At 36.2% G+C, this 17,397-nt stretch overlaps 1 long non-coding RNA gene across 1 annotated transcript; it reads right to left on the reverse strand.

Annotated features, from left to right (window-relative positions):
* Positions 1-420: 420 nt before the first annotated feature.
* Positions 421-1,270, reverse strand: LOC145634833 (uncharacterized). The gene is made up of 2 exons (XR_014113610.1): positions 808-1,270; positions 421-574 (listed from the first exon to the last, which is right to left on the reverse strand). It is a non-coding gene; the product is annotated as an uncharacterized LOC145634833 (long non-coding RNA).
* Positions 1,271-17,397: the final 16,127 nt, after the last annotated feature.

Here is a 17,397-nt window from a genome sequence, read left to right on the forward strand (position 1 = left end):
TCAACATAGATAAATAGGTTTAGGTTAATCCTATTGATTGGATCACAACTACAAAAAAGGGATTAGAGAACGGTCAAAATAGGTCTTAGAGAACGCCTTAGGACCGTTCGTCTGCTAAGCGATGTGTAAAGTTTATAGAACGGGTGAAATAAGCGATCTGTATGCAAAGTAAAAGAGAACGGTTATGTAGGACAACTGTTCTCTTTTCCCTCCCAAATAACGCTTACAAATTCATGGGAAAAGAGAACGGTTCTTACACACAACAATTCTCTTTTCTTATATTTTTTTTTAGAAAAAAATAATTACCACCTGCAAATCTGCAGATCTAAAAAAGATTGATATTCAAATTCTACATGAAAAGTTGAAAATTGAATTGAACAAAAATTGTAATGCTCGTAGACTCGTAGTAGATATGCAATGTGAAATACGAAACTGAATATATACTCATCTTATTAATTAATTACAATATCGATTGGTACAATTTAAATGAAAAAAAATAAAGGAGAAATTTGAGAACTAAAATAATGTATTTGAGAAGATTTGTGAGAAATTCCTTGTTCTTCCTTACAAATGTCTGCATCAAAAAGAAAACAACATGAGAAAATCAAGCTCAATAATCAATTCTGTAATATGAATAACTATAACAATTGAATCAAAAAATCATAAAATTTGAATACTCAAAAGTAATCTGAATTGTGATACAAAAATTATAATAAATATGTATGAAAGTGACAAATTTACTTTCCTGTAAAACAAAATGACATACAAAATAATAAGAATGAAAATTAATGGTAAAAAATAACCCACCTTCACCCAACTTCATTGTAAACCTGACATCAAAGAACTAATTTAGGCGGTACCAAATTGCAAATCACGGAATGAACCAATACCATCTACACTAAAGATCTGATACAAAATTTCGCTTTTTTCAATTAGCGACATAACGAAAGAACACAAATTAACCCACACTATCCTACTTTATGAATCTGTAAAAATTAAAAAAAAATGAAAGAAATAGAACGAAAACTAGAAATCTGAACAAGGTCGGCCAAGAAGGGAATGAGCAAGTTATGACGAAGGGAAAAAGGTCAGTGATTTCGCTGACGTTGCCGGGACGAAGAGGAAAGCGATGAGAATTGAAGAGTAAATAATTTAAGCTGTAGAAATTCATGAAAGAAGACTGTGAGAAGAGTAGAAAATGAAGTTTATATAGAATGATATATTACGGCTGGACTAGGGGTATGAGCGTATGATTGTATGAGTGGAGTTAGGGTTTGAATTCAAAAAAAAGACACGACAACTCTATTATTGGAAGGGTTAATTTTATATTTTTGGAATGGAATACAGAACGGTTGAACAAAACACCGTTCTATATTATCTTAAAGTAATTTATTAAATTTATTTTTATATACAAAATAATATTAGAGAACGGTTAACTAAGCTAACCGTTCTATATACTTTTACTTACAGAACGCCTATCTAAGATATGCGTTCTTTTTAATTCTACAAAACGCATATACTACGTAACCGTTTTGTATGTTGCGTTCCTTATTCCTGTTTTTGGTGTAGTCGATGTTAGTCAGAAAGCGCACATTAATACGATCAGAATAAAGTAGAGGCATATTATTAGGGTAGGTTCAATCTCTTTTAGGTTAGATTTGTACCTTCATCCCCGAACCCTTATTTGGTTCAAGACCTTATGGATTTGACGATCTCTTGGATTGTTAAGGGGTGTAACCTTCACCCTGTGAACGGTTTACAAGTTCCTAAAACTTGTTGGCGACTCTTTTGCTCTATCTTCTTTCCCTTTGGACGCCACCGTACTTTAGTGTATGATCACAGTGGGGTTCAAGCTAGGGGTTAACGCTTGAAATATTCCCTACATACATATAAAAGCTTTACGCAAATTTTTCGCTCGCATATACACTACTACAAAAAAGGGATTAGAGAACGGTCAAAATAGATCTTATAGAACGCCTTAGGACCATTCTTCTGCTAAGCGATGTGTAAAGTTTATAGAACGGGTGAAAGAAGCGATCTGTATGCAAAGTAAAAGAGAACGGTTATGTAGGACAACTGTTCTCTTTTCCCTCCCAAATAACGCTTACAAATTCATGGGAAAAGAGAACGGTTCTTACACACAACAATTCTCTTTTCTTATATTTTTTTTTTAAAAAAAAAATTACCACCTGCAAATCTGCAGATCTAAAAAAGATTGATATTCAAATTCTACATGAAAAGTTGAAAATTGAATTGAACAAAAATTGTAATGCTCGTAGACTCGTAGTAGATATGCAATGTGAAATACGAAACTGAATATATACTCATCTTATTAATTAATTACAATATCGATTGGTACAATTTAAATGAAAAAAAATAAAGGAGAAATTTGAGAACTAAAATAATGTATTTGAGAAGATTTGTGAGAAATTCCTTGTTCTTCCTTACAAATGTCTGCATAAAAAAAAAAAAAACAACATGAGAAAATCAAGCTCAATAATCAATTCTGTAATATGAATAACTATAACAATTGAATCAAAAAATCATAAAATTTGAATACTCAAAAGTAATCTGAATTGTGATACAAAAATTATAATAAATATGTATGAAAGTGACAAATTTACTTTCCTGTAAAACAAAATGACATACAAAATAATAAGAATGAAAATTAATGGTAAAAAATAACCCACCCTCACCCAACTTCATTGTAAACCTGACATCAAGGAACTAATTTAGGCGGTACCAAATTGCAAATCACGGAATGAACCAATACCATCTACACTAAAGATCTGATACAAAATTTCGCTTTTTCAAATAGCGACATAACGAAAGAACACAAATTAACCCACACTATCCTACTTTATGAATCTGTAAAAATTAAAAAAAATGAAAGAAATACAACGAAAACTAGAAATCTGAACAAGGTCGGCCAAGAAGGGAATGAGCGATTTATGACGAAGGGAAAAAGGTCAGTGATTTCGCTGACGTTGCCGGGACGAAGAGGAAAGCGATGAGAATTGAAGAGTAAATAATTTTAGCTGTAGAAATTCATGAAAGAAGATTGTGAGAAGAGTAGAAAATGAAGTTTATTGAGAATGATATATGACGGCTGGACTAGGGGTATGAGCGTATGATTGTATGAGTGGAGTTAGGGTTTTAATTAAAAAAAAACGACACGACAACTCTAATATTGGCAGGGTGAATTTTATATTTTTAGAATGGAATACAGAACGGTTGAACAAAACACCGTTCTATATTATCTTAAAGTAATTTATTAAATTTATTTTTATATACAAAATAATATTAGAGAACAGTTAACTAAGCTTACCGTTCTATATACTTTTACTTACAGAACGCCTGTCTAAGATAAGCATTCTTTTTAATTCTACAAAACTCCTATACTACGTAACCGTTTTGTATGTTGCGTTCCTTATTCCAGTTTTTGTTGTAGTGATAAATACAAAATGCGATTGAATCTAGAAAAATGCGCCTTCGGGGTAACTTCTGGCAAGTTACTCGAATACGTATTAAGCACACGTTGTATTGAGATTGTTCCCTTTAAAATAAAGGCAGTTGTTGACATGCTTCCCCCTCAAACAAAAAAAAAAATTAGGGGGTTCCTTGGCAAACTACAGTACATTAGTCGATTTATCAACAAATTGACTATGACTTGTGAGACAATATTTAAAAAATTGAAAAAAGAGGAAAAACGTGAATGGGACTATCAATGCCAAAAGGCCATTAAGAAAATCAAAGATTATCTCAAAAGTCCACCAATTTTAGCACCACAAGTACCCAAACTATCTCTTAGGCTATACGTCACAGTAACAGACACGGCCACATGCGCCATGTTAACATAATAGGTAGAAAAAGTCGAGCGTGCAATATTTACATAAGTAAAAAGTTCATTCAATATGAAACAAAATATAGCACCTTGGAAAAAACAAGTCTAGCATTAGTGTGGGCAACTCAAAAATTACGACATTATATGCTACCACACACCACTTATGTGATTTCTCAACAAAATCCGATAAAGTATTTGTTTGAACAACCACCTATATAAGGAAGGATATCCAATTGGTTAGTAATGTTGGTCGAATTGGAGCTAAAATATATTCCTGAAAAATCAATGAAAGGAAAAGTAATTTCCAATTTTCTAGTCCAACATCCAATTCAAACAAGTCATGCAAAAACTACTCATCTTCTAGATGAAGAGATTCTCATGACACAAGATGACAAATGGGTAATGTACTTCGACGGTGCGTCCAATAAAAAAGGATGTGGCGTAGGAGTGTTAGTCATAAGTCCAGAGGGAGCATATACTCCAATCTCTGTCAAATTAGACTTTGTGGTTACTAATAATGCCGCGGAATGTGAAGCGTGCATTAATTAATTAGAAGCAACACCTAGCATAGGTGTACAAAAATTAGAGGTATATGAAGATTCTAGTTTGATTCTAAATCATATACTAAAAAAATGGAAAATAAAGAACTCCACAATGATATTATACCAAGCACACCAAAAGCAACTCATCGAGCATTTTGAACATATTGATTTTAAATATCTCCCAAGGGATGATAATTAATTTGCCGATGTGCTAGTAAAATTATCCTCAATGATTAACATTCAAGATCACTTAAATATGATGCCATTATGCGTTGATAGAAGAGAAGAACCAGCATATTGCAACGCAATGGAGGAAATAAATGACATCGAAGGAGATAATCCTTGGTATGATCATATCCTCCAATATATTACCCATGGCACATATCCTGAAAATACTTCATCGAAAGACTAACGAGCCTTAAGAACACTTGTGGCACAATATGGTCTAGTAATCAATTATGCAAAAAATGACCTAATGGTTAAAGCTTATTGTGTATAGACCAACCTGAATCCACACGCCTTATGGAGATACTCACAAAGGTGTTTGTGGATCTCACATGAATTGTAAAATGCTTGCAAAAATAATTTCACGACAAGGGTACTATTGGTCCACTATGGAACATTATTGCATACAATATGTTAAAAAATGTCCAAAGTGCAAAATGTTCGCTAATTTACAACACCTTCCACCATCCGAACTATACAATCTCACTTCCCCTTGTTCTTTTTCAACTTGGGGAATTGACATAATTTGTAGCCATCGATTACTTTACCAAGTGGATTGAGGCAACTTCTTACATGAATATCACTTCTAAACATGTCGCAAAGTTTCTCAAACGAAACATATTGTAAGGAGCGTGATCCCATCGTAGGGGGTCCTTCCTTATATGCCCATAGCCATTTAAAAGCCTAGGACTTTACACTTGTTATGGTGTATTATGATTTGAATTCCTAACTATTTGGGAGACCTTGAATTAGAAATGATACTCTCATCACGCTTTTTTGTAAGAAACAAGTAGGAGTCTCCAATAAGTTTTAGGAAAACTCATAAACCTTGTTCATGCCTTTCTTCCATGTGGAGTTCATGGAATAATTAGCACGAATCGTAAGTTTACCCATTCCCAAATTGGTCTACATAAACCAGAAATGAGTTCGAGAGCGAGGGTACTAAAATAAAGTTCCTGTTAGGGAGGAATCGCTATTCTAGCCCTAGTACGGCCTCTACGAGCTCTTCCCTTTTCCCAATTTCATTACCAAACAATATATGCAATGTGATACCTACAGACCAAGTTAGTTGATTTTATTTACAAGCATCAATCACGTTGGAATTACATCACAAAAGTCGTTATTCTTTATTTAATCAATATTCGTGAAAAGAACAAAATAAAAAGTATTCGTCTTGCCTTAAGTGATAAAACAACAATTAATTATAAAATTTTATTCTTGATTAACAAAAGAATACTATGTGTTTATGGACTTTATTTCTTCTATGTACCTTCAAGAGCTTCAATGGATGGATTAGGGTTTAAGAGTAGTTGGGAAGAAAGAGGGAAACGTAGTATGATAGTAAGAGAAGTAGAGAGATTAGGGTTTTGAGAATAATAATGTTTTAATTCTGATTTTTCCGGCCCTCGTAATGCTAAACGAAGACCCTTATTTATAGGCGTAGGGATCTAGGTTTAGGGTTTTAGAGTCGTGCCATCAGGTGGCACGCGCAACTCTTTGAATCCCGTTAGGTTCCGCGCGCATCTCAATGAGTCTCGCGCGCCAGGCTCGCACAACAGATTGAGTTGCACTGGTTTGCGGTTTGCCGTATACGAAAGTGCGTTTTTAAAAATTCCATAAATTTTGATTGCGGAGTTTGATTATGGCGTGTAAGATAACATTGGAAAGATATGAATGTCTAATTTCCAATGCCATTAGAATTCGGTGAAAATATGTTATGGATCAAAAGTTATGGTTGTTGGAGTGCAAGGGTCTTAGTTTAAGGGTCCGGTTTAGTGTTTTGATCATAACTTCTTCGTTTTGGCTCGGAAATGTGCTTATAATATACCGTTGGAAAGACATTTGAAAGGGATATCCATATGTATAGGTCTTGCACGGGAATTTGATGATTGGTTTATCTGTTTGAATGGGTTTTCAACAAAGTATGTTCCGTTGGATCCAATCATTGCATTTGGCGCATTTGGGTCTGTTATTAATCAAGTTTAAACCTATATGAACATATTTTAGGCCTAATTAGTAATCAGACAAGGCTCTAAGATAACTTGGTCTAAAATATGGGTTTTAAATTGCTTCATAATGCTTTTCGTAGTCCATAAACACTTCAGCTTTTTTCTAACATGAAGAACGGATTTTTGTAACATCTTCGCACTTCCTTTCTGGACAAGAGGTCAAAAGTAGGTGTCTACACATATTTTGTAGATATTGAGTTCCACATGAACTAATCAGTGATCGGGGATCTCAATTCAAAGCTGATGTCGAGACCTTCTTAACTCGTTATAAAGTAGAACATTACCACTCATCTCCATACAGACCTCAAATGAATGGAGCTGTAGAATCGACAAATAAAAACATAACAATCATCATTAAGAAAATGGCAAGAAACTATAAAGAGTGGTCGAATAAACTACTCTTTGCATTATGGGGTTATAGAACGTCCATACGGACATCAATAGGAGTAACTCCATACTCCTTAGTTTTAGGAATGGATCCAGTTCAACCAGTCAAACTAGAAATACCATCCCTACGCATCGTACTCGAAAGTAAGCTACTGGAAGCTACATAGAGCGAGGTATGAAGAGCTTTTATTCCTCGATGAACGACGATTAAGAGCTTTGTATCATGTACATGTCTACTAACGGCGCATTGCGTGTCATTTTAATAAAAAGCTAAAAACCAGAAATAACAAAGAAGGTGACTTTGTACTAAAGGAGGTTAGGGGTCCACCAACCAATCCAAGAGGGAAATTAAAGCCTAATTGGATATGTCCCTATCGTGTAATTGAAATCCTATCAGGAGGAGCCGTCAGATTAATGGATATTGGAGGTGATGAAATTCGCCAATTAATAAACATTGATCGACTTAAAAAATATTACATACAAAATCCGAATAAACTCGTTCACTCATGAAATAAATAATTTTTTTAGCATTCAATTGAATGATTCTAAGTGTTATGAACTTTACCGAATAACATGGTAAAGCACATAACAATTGGGGGGTAATTTAAAAATAATAAAGAATTCTAAGTGTTAAGATTTTTTCGAACATCATGAAACACTCTTCACAGTTGGGGGGGTAATAATGAATAAAAAATTAAACACTCGTAGTACAGGTGTCGCGCGCAACCCAACAAATTTTGTTGCACGCGACAGGCTCGCGCAACCTCGGTTCTTGCGCGCGCCACCTGATGACGAACTACGAACCCGGATTTTTTACGCTTCAATAAAGTTGCGACTTTTACTCGCGATAAAAAGATGGTGTTTCATGAATATAACATGTACTCGAAAAAATTAAACTTTGATTTAAATTTCTGTAACAAAGTTTTATTAATTTTTCATTTAATTTCTATTCAAGAGATTAAAGAAAAATGAAAAAAATAAATAATAAAAAAAAAACATTGTAAAAGAACTACGCAAAGACCTGATTTCGTATTACGAATACGTAGGCAATCTTTATGATTCGGTCATATTAAAATAAAAAATATGAAGCTCATTTTTATTTCATTCGAAATTACAAAAAAAAAAACGAGGCATTATTGAATTAGATAGTAAATGAAAAAAAAAAAAAACATTGTAGTGATTACACTTTATTTAAATTAAATTAATGATGAAATTGTGTAACACTCTAAGGTTTTACTATGTCCTCAATTGTCACGGATGATGGAGGAGTAGTCTCCATTGCAGTATTTTCAGAAACCTTAGAGCTTTCCCCCTCACTCTTCTTTTTAACGCACACATTGTTCTTCAATTTGGGAATTAGGGTCTTTTCAACTTTTTTCCCCTTTTCTTTAGCTTTTGTTGGGGCCCTTTTGCGAGTATATTGTGATGATTTCTTGATTATCACACCTTGTTACGCGGGTTTGGAGGGAGATTTCCTTTTTCTTTCCTTCGATTGAGCCTTAGGAGGTGAGAAGTCTAATTTTTTCTCACTCCTTTGTTTTGGCCACTAGGAGGATTAGTGGTGGCCGAATGCATTAAAGGCTTAGGTGGATTGCGAGCCGTGGCGGATTGATGTTCAGATCGAGCCTTGTATAATTCGCCCATATCCGCCGCATTCATCCAAGCTTTGTAAAAATAAGATAATACAATACTCGCGGTAGGATTTTGTACTACCCATCTAGGAAGACTTGACCAATATTCCATCCAACGAGAAATTTGTTCAGGTTCGAAGATCACATCTTTAGGGGCATCACAATCTTGTAGGGGAATAATTTGTTTCATCCCATATTGTCCCATTACCCTGCAAGGAAAGATATAAGTAGTACTAGATAGGCGTAGAAGCCTAATATAATAAGGGCAATTAAAAATATTCCCAACCATACTACTTATGTTCCACCAAGGAATCACAAAGCGTATGTTGGGAATCTCGTGACAGAAAAACGACGTCCATTCTTCTTCATTCTTATGCTTGTAGAGAATTCGACGTCAAAGGAATGTCCTTACTCCATTAGCCTTAAGGTTTTGTGGTTGATCAACAATTTGCAAACGTTCCATGAGCCAAATCTGAAAAAAAAAAGAGAAAAATTAGTTTGCGATTTTACCCAAGCAGGTTGCGCGCGCATCAAAATCAGTGTGTGTGCCACCCGCGTGCAGCGCAGAAGATTGCACTGGTCATGCTAGCGCAACTTCATGACTTGTGCTGATATACGACGAAAAAAAACGTACGTGTAATAGGAGTGGACTTCCCGTGAAACCGTTTTCGTTAGGGTCTCCTCTAAGGCGATTCAAGCATGGAACGGTTTACGCCAAATCCAAAGGAGCGGGTGAATTACATCCCTCTATTTGCCCTACTATGGACACCATGGAATAATCTCCATACTGTTTTCCTGTCCTCAGTAAACAATTAACAATAAGACAATAACATAAAGCACGAATTTTAAAGCGTTGTTTAGTCATGTTGTCACGAGGGGCGACAAAATGTTCAAAAAATTGGAGCAAGTTCACGCCTTCTTCAGTTCCAATATTTGTCATATCTTTGTTAGACAAGCCAAAAAATCTTTGAAATATAAACTTGGGATTCGACAAGGTAGGCGCATAGGTCACAGGGAGAAGATTTGCAGGGAAGCCTAACAAGGCCTTAAATTCACCAGGAAGTGGGACAATTTCGTCCCCTTTAAACAAGAAAAGATGGTGGTTAGAGTCCCAATGGTTGACGACGGCATGAAGAAAATCAAAATTAATCACCTCCCTTTCACGGTCCCTCACGAAAACTTTTCTAAAATACAAGGACAGTTAGCAAACAAATGTATATGAGAAAAGTACATATAAATACATATGCATAAGGAACATACCGACTCAACCGTCTCAGGAACAAATGGTCTCCCCTTATCATCCTCCGCTGCTGGAAGGATCTCACAAAATACTGACCCAACAACATCGGTATACCTGATCTCCGCCGTAGAAGGCACCCAACCACCTTGCTCGACCCGCTTAAAATACAATAAAAGGGCCACGGTTCCGAAAAAGTAATTATAAATAACAAAAGAGATTTAAAGTACTAACCGGAACAAAAGCTGGGAAAGGAGTTTGCCTGGATGCAATGAAAGTCGGATACGATGCATCCGGCAGCACTAGCTGCTCCGCTGGATAACCTAGGATTGCCTCAGCTCGATTCTCGGTGGACAGCAAATCCGGACGTAACATCCGGATTAGAGAATCCACAGGAACCCTGGGCTCCTCAAATGCAGACTAAAAGAGAACAAGCTCGCCTAAAAACCAAGTGTCAGTCCTCTAGAAGACTGGAAGTCCCTGATAAAGGGCCCGGAAACGGCAACAAAACATGCTAGACCGGACAGCCTCAGGGACTCCGACGATCAAACTCCAAGGATGGAGATCGATCTATAAACACAGCCACATGAAAAATCATCAGAAAGTAAATAAAAAAACAAAAGATGCACATATAGTTGAAATACTCACCGACGCACGAGTCGCCGGAAGGATCCTCTAGCAAAAGTCGGCGGATGAAGTGGCTCGTCTCTTCTTAATCATGACCAATCGATGGCCAATAGGAAAACGAGAAGCCCTAAGCATCCTGGGGCTAAGAAAGGCAGGTACGAGTATCCCCAAGTGTAGACACCCATTTGTGTCTCCCCAAAACCAAACCTAGTGATGAGTACCTTTCACGTCGAATCATAATCGAATGAAACGAAAGTGTGGAAAAGTCTAGTGTTGCGGAAAGCTTTATTTTCTTTTCTCTTCTCTCTGTTTTTGAAAACTTATTTTAAGAAAACAGCCAATCCAGTTTGGTTGGTCCATGATATGGGTCCAATAGTAGTGTAGTTTGATGGGGCTTGCAAAGACCTTTCCAACGATATATTATAAGCCCAATTCCGATTAATATTTAGGAAGTTATGGCCAATTTACCAAACTGGGCCCGGTTTGAGCCTAATATGCGGCCCGATGATCTAGAGGAGGGCCTATTATTAATTATCATTACTAAAGCTATTAGGATTGATTATAGTCTTTTAGAATACTCTAGAAGGTTCTTTTAAATCTTAATGGAGTTAGGATTGATTATAGTCTTTTAGAATACTCTAGAAGGTTCTTTTAAATCTTAATGGAGTTAGGATTGATAATTATGTTTCAAAGAGTTTGAAATTGAATAAAACTACTCCTTTTAAAAATCCTTGTTTTGTACGAAGTGGAATATATTCAGATTTTAGTTTCGTGCCTCATAATATTTATCCAAATTTAATATGGTTGGATAGATCTTGAAATTATCTTTCCAATGATATATTATAATATTAAATCCGAGTTATAACGAAAAAGATATGAATGAGACATGAAACTTTATCCAAAACTGACACCCGTCCACTATTTTGGCCATATCTTTTTATCTACAAAATATTTTAATCTGATTCTAATTGTGTTAAAAAGAAGACTTTAAGATCTTTCCAACGACATATTATATGCCTGATTTGGACTTCCGGATCAAAAGATATGATAAAAACAAAAATGCGTTAAAAACGGGCTTGACGCCTGACTCCAGGCATTGGCGCCTGGAACCAGGCCTGGCGCCTGGCGCCAGCCATTGGCGCCTGGTGCTAGCCATTGGCGCCTGGAGCCAATGGCCAATGCCTGGCACCAACCTCATTTTGCGTGCGCCAGACTCTGTTTTGTTAATTTTATCTTTTTGGCTGATTTTCTCTATAAATAACGTATTAAAACTCCGTTTTCGATAACCAGATTTCATCAATTCTTATTTCAATTCACCAACTCTCATAAAGATTTTCTTGATTATTCTCTCTCTGTTTTATAAACTAGCCTTTTCTCAAATAAATAATTCCGCATTCGCAAGATTTAGAAACACCTAGCCAAATTCGAAGTTGCCTTCGCCCTAGACGTGAAAGGTTTAATTTCTGAGGGTTTGGTCTCAAATCTCTCTTTCAAGTATTTAATTTAATTGTTTGTTTATTATTTTCCTTGAAGTTACTAACGTGTGTATTTTGTTATTAGAAAGAGGTACGAAGCATCAAAGTAAGTACTTTAATTGATTAATTGATATTATGATGTAGAAATCATATTTATATTGTTATTATGATGTTCCTAGTATCATGTCTAGGGTATTTTTAATATTAAATATGATTGTTATGATGCTTCCTATGTTCTTTCTAATATTAATTCTTGATAGTATCATGTTAGGGCTAAATATTTGATTTTTATTGCTTAGTGACATGCTAGGATTTGTTATTAATCTTGTTAGTATCATGCCTAGGATCTTGCTATTATTATTATGCTTTAATATTGACATGAACATGATTATGATTGTAATTGTTATAATTTATGATGATTATTTTTATTATGATTAATATAATTATAATTTATTTATGATTATTATGTTGCTTGATACATTATTTATTGTTATTGCTTGATCACCTTTTACGCATGTTAAAGGGAATTTGGTACTTGTAACCACGCTTAATAAGATATTTAATAATCTTGTTTAGGATTAATGTGATTATAATTTAAGTGATCGCCAATAATAGTTTGTTTGTGCATTAATATTCAACCAACATAGATTAAACAGGTTTAGGGTTAATCCTATTGATTGCATGTTAATCAGAAAGCGCACATGAATACGAGCAGAATAAAGTAGAGGCCTATTATTAGGGCAGATTCAATCTCTTTTACGTTGGATTTGTACCTTCATCCCCGAACCCTTATTTGGTTCATGACCTTATGGAGTTGACGATCTCTTGGATCGTTAAGGGGTGTAACCTTCACCTCGTGAACGGTTTACAAGTTCCTTAAAAACTTGTTGGCGACTCTTTTGCTCTATCTTCTTCCCTTTTAGACGCCACCGTACTTTAGTGTATGATCACAGTGGGGTTCAAGCTAGTGGGATTTAAAGCTTGAAATTATTCCCTACAGTTTTGGCGACTCTACTGGGGAGGATTTCTATTTTAATTCCTGAATTTGTTTCGGCAATGATTTTGAATGAGTGGATGAGACTCGAAAAGTTCTAAGTATTTCATGTGCGTAATTTTGATTAACATTATTGTCATATGCATAAAAAAAAATCTCATTGGAAAGACCATCCGTATTGAGTTAAAAACATAGGATTTTACACGTAGGAAATTTGAGGAATATCTTTCACAACTAGGACTGAAATAACACCGCGCAAAACTAGAAAATTTTACGAGCACAGAAAGCTGCTGAGGCATGTGGGAAGTAGCGTCAGGGGCCAGAGCTTGGCGCCAGCATTTTAGTCGTAGTGCCAGACGCCAGTATTGGCGCCAGGCGCTACAGTTAAAAGCTGGCGCCAGTCTCTGATTGCTGGCCCAAATTTCCCCCAATACCGAGCCAGAAATGCGTTCTAATTTCGACCAGTTTTTCGTATTGTTTGCTCGATCCTACTTCCTGATTGAATTTTTTCTCACTTTTCTGAAACCCATATGTGTTCTACATATGGACATATCCCTCTGGGAATTCATGCTCCATCTACCCGATTGAACGCTCCGTGCAACAAAGGGTATATCCGAGAATGTTGAATTCACCAAACCATGGAAGCGAGTTTTTTTCTAAAACTCGCGGTGTTCCATCCACTCGCGCCAACCCTTCACGGTTAGGCTTCCGCGCGGTGCATCCGGACAATTAACCATGAACCCTCTATTGACTAAATCATATCCCGAACTTTTGAGAACTAGAGCCATTGTTAGGTTGCAAACTCATTGCATCATATTGTGCCTACATGACTAATTGTGCATTATTTGTTGTGCATACTCTATGTGATTTTGTCTAACCGTTTGTTTGACTTGTGTTAAGACTAAATAAACTGATTAATGACTAAAGGACTTTGTTTAATTAATTAATTAATTAATTTGAGCTAATAAATAAACATAAAATCGAGTCATAGTTCCTTTAAGTCAACCCGGATTTTTATTCCCGTATACTGCACAAACGTCAACTTGTTTTGGTCATAGCTGAAGTTCTAGAAAGAACTAAGAGTCGTACAACTTATGGATCTGTAGCCCCGAGTTTTTTCTTTAATTTGGCGTTGGTTTCATCTCAATCAGAGTCGAAGATAAAAATTTATGACTAAAATACCACAGTCTGTCCAGTTTAATGCATATACGTGAAGTCTTAGCTTAGTCTTTGCTTGAGTCTAGTTACATAGTCTAGCCACATAATCATGACACGAGTCTTAACATATCACCTACACTCATTAGTCTTATCACACACTCTGAGTATACATCACCATGGCCATGTCTTAGGTTCATGCATGAGTCGGTCTTTTCCGTCATTTGAGTTGGGGGGTACATTCTATTCCTAATTCTTCATATCCCTCCATCTAAATCTTCTTTCACATTCTATTCCAATAATTCTTCACTTCCTCCATCCATTGCATGTTGAATAAAGTTTGATTCAAATAATTAACAATGAATATCCCCAAATTCCTTTCCCACAGTACTTGGTCGAGGAAAGAAGGGCGATTAATCAAGGACAACATCTTTATTCAAGTCTCACTTTTTGATAAACCGATTCGTCAAAAGAGGGAGGCTAAGAAGATAATGGAAACTCAAGAAGAAGTCAATGATCTTAAGAACCAACTGGCTACTGTGACTGAGACACTGAAGTTTCTCGCGCTCAAGGTCGATGATCCCGTGAAGCAACAACAAATGAACCTCATGCAAGAAAGTTTGAGCAAGCTATCTAGTGACTATAAATTTCAGGGCATGAGTTCACAAGGGGTCTCGCTGGACAAGGAACTTCTTCCACATAAGTTCAACGCCACTGACATCCCTAAATTCAAGGCAACAGATAATCCTTATTTTCATCTAAGAGCTTTTGAAACCATAATGAACATTAAGGGTATCGATAAGAAGGTTTTCCCCTCTCTGTTCCCACTATCTCTTGAAACCGTTTGCCAACAACGGTTCTTCTCCCTTGACAAGGAGAGAACCTCTACCTAGGAATCGATAGTGAATGCTTTCGTTGATAGGTACAAGTGTAATATCCAAGTTGAAACCGACCATAGACAACTTGAGATGCTAAGACAAAAAGAGAATGAAGGCTTTACTTCTTTCTTTAATAAATGGAGGGAAACTTCCACCAAGATGATTGAGGTCCCCACTGAAAAGGAATCTGTGAGGATGTTTATCAAGAATCTCCAAGAAAAGTATTCAAAGCACTTAAAATATCAACACAACTTGAATACTTTCAAGGCCGTTTATGACATCAGAATTGAAATCGAAGACGACCTTGCAAAGCAAAAAGCTACTAACAATAGTAACCACGGTGGCTGGAAAGGAAAGAAGAACGACAATCCTTCTTCTTCAGAAAACGCCCACTCTAGTAATAATGTTAGTACCTTTGACCATAATGATGTCTTAGCCATGGACAATCAAGGATCTAAAAGGAAACCCAGGCGAGAGTTCACACCCATTGGAATGACCTACGATGCTGCTTTCGACCGTCTTTACGATCGAGGATTAATCAAACCTATTGGCCTAACCGAGGATCCAACACCAGAAAATCGATCTTCGAGATGGAATCCAAATTCCTATTGCAAGTACCATCGAGGAAACGGTCATACCACTGATGAATGCTACAGGTTTCAAAACCTCATTCAAGATCTCATAGAAGCAAACAAGATCCCATTGCCTCTAGCTAGCGAGAAGACCGGGTGATGATGAAGTGAACAACACAAGACAAGAGATAAGCTTCAACGACAAGATTTTATGACCTCTTTTTCTATTTCTTTTTCATTTTACCCCTTCCCCAATAAGTCTAGCATAGGCACCTTTTGTTTTCTTTTAGATTAATTTTGTAGATTTTTCCTTTTTCCCTTTTTAATAAAATGAGCATTTATTTCCTTGCATATGATCATTTCATTACATTGCATTCAAAAAAAAAAAAAAAAAAAAAAAAAAAAAAAAAAAACCATGTCGAATTAAGCACAAGGTATACTAATGATTTGAGGCACCCCTTGTAGCCACATCATATCTCCTTTCGCCCTTCAATTATACAATCCTTTCTTCATAAACCACTTTGAGCCTCGTCTAACGATAGACCCTTCTTTTTTCAACCTACATCCACCTAACCTTGGGATGGGATGGCGTGCAACTTATGCAATTCTAAAGAAAGCTTGAGCAAATTCAAAAGAAAGCAATAGCAAAAAATAAGCAATAATAAAAAACGAAAACAAGTGTACAAAAGGGCAAGTGTTCCAATGTCTTTGATATGAAAATATCTTTGATATGAACATGTCTCAGATTGCGTCTCTTATCGAGTGCTCGGTACCGTGCCTGAGAAAAATGAATGCCAAGTGAGTGATAGACCGCATGATCGAGATTGCTCACACTTATAAAAATAAAATAAATGCTAAAGCAAAAAGAGCTAAAAAAGAGTAGAAACTCAAGCATAAAAATATAAAGATTCGAAAGCGAGGTTGCACACCTTGGGGGCTTATCTAGGGTCTTAAGCCTTTATCCCCTTCTTCTTTAGCCTTTAGCCTAACCACGTTACAACCCTTAAAAGGACCTTTTTGAGGTATACACACTTGTGCGAGGTTTGGCTAGAGCTACGTTCGGCCTGATTCCTAACGGATACGTAGGCAACCTCACATCGAGGTGCGGCCGTAATAAAAATGCATTCATATTCACATTCACACACTTACACCATGATCATATCAAGGGATCTCCAATGCTCATCCCTATTCATTTAGAGCTAGACTTGGGGGCTTGATCCCTACATTATTAGCTTACCTAGCCTAAGAGTCACCACCATTTGACTCTTTTCAATAATATATTTTTCCACACACTTAGCTCTTGCGGCCTAACTTTAGTGTCACTATCACACACATCACGCATACATGACCAAATATATTTCCCTTAGGAACCCTTTGTCATGAAATCTTAACGCTGAAGCATGCTTCGTCAAAATCACTCATAATTGTCATTGCATCACGAAGTATGAAGTGCTTAGCCTCCGTGCCTAAGTTACCCAAATACTTTTATCATTGAGTTAACCATTGAGATAGCCTAGGATGGATTAATCCTTGAACCTTGAGAGATTGTATCAAATGGCATTTGACTAAGCTCATTCAACATGCATCTTCAAACCTTTGATTTTATTTTTCACGTCTTTCTTTTTCGGGAGAAAGTCGGTAACCCTCCACAAAAATGACGGAAAATTTTTTCTTTTCTGCATTTTCGAGTCGCACGATCACATTACAATGCACACACGAGTCATGTACACATTGAGTCATGTCGTGCCATATCACTTTGATTTGAGTCTAACACATGTGTCATTACACTTCGAGTCGAGTCAACCTCGAGTCAATCAATTA

Source organism: Chenopodium album, chromosome 6, assembly GCF_948465745.1.
Source record: "Chenopodium album chromosome 6, dcCheAlbu1.1, whole genome shotgun sequence".
Lineage (NCBI taxonomy): Eukaryota > Viridiplantae > Streptophyta > Magnoliopsida > Caryophyllales > Amaranthaceae > Chenopodium > Chenopodium album.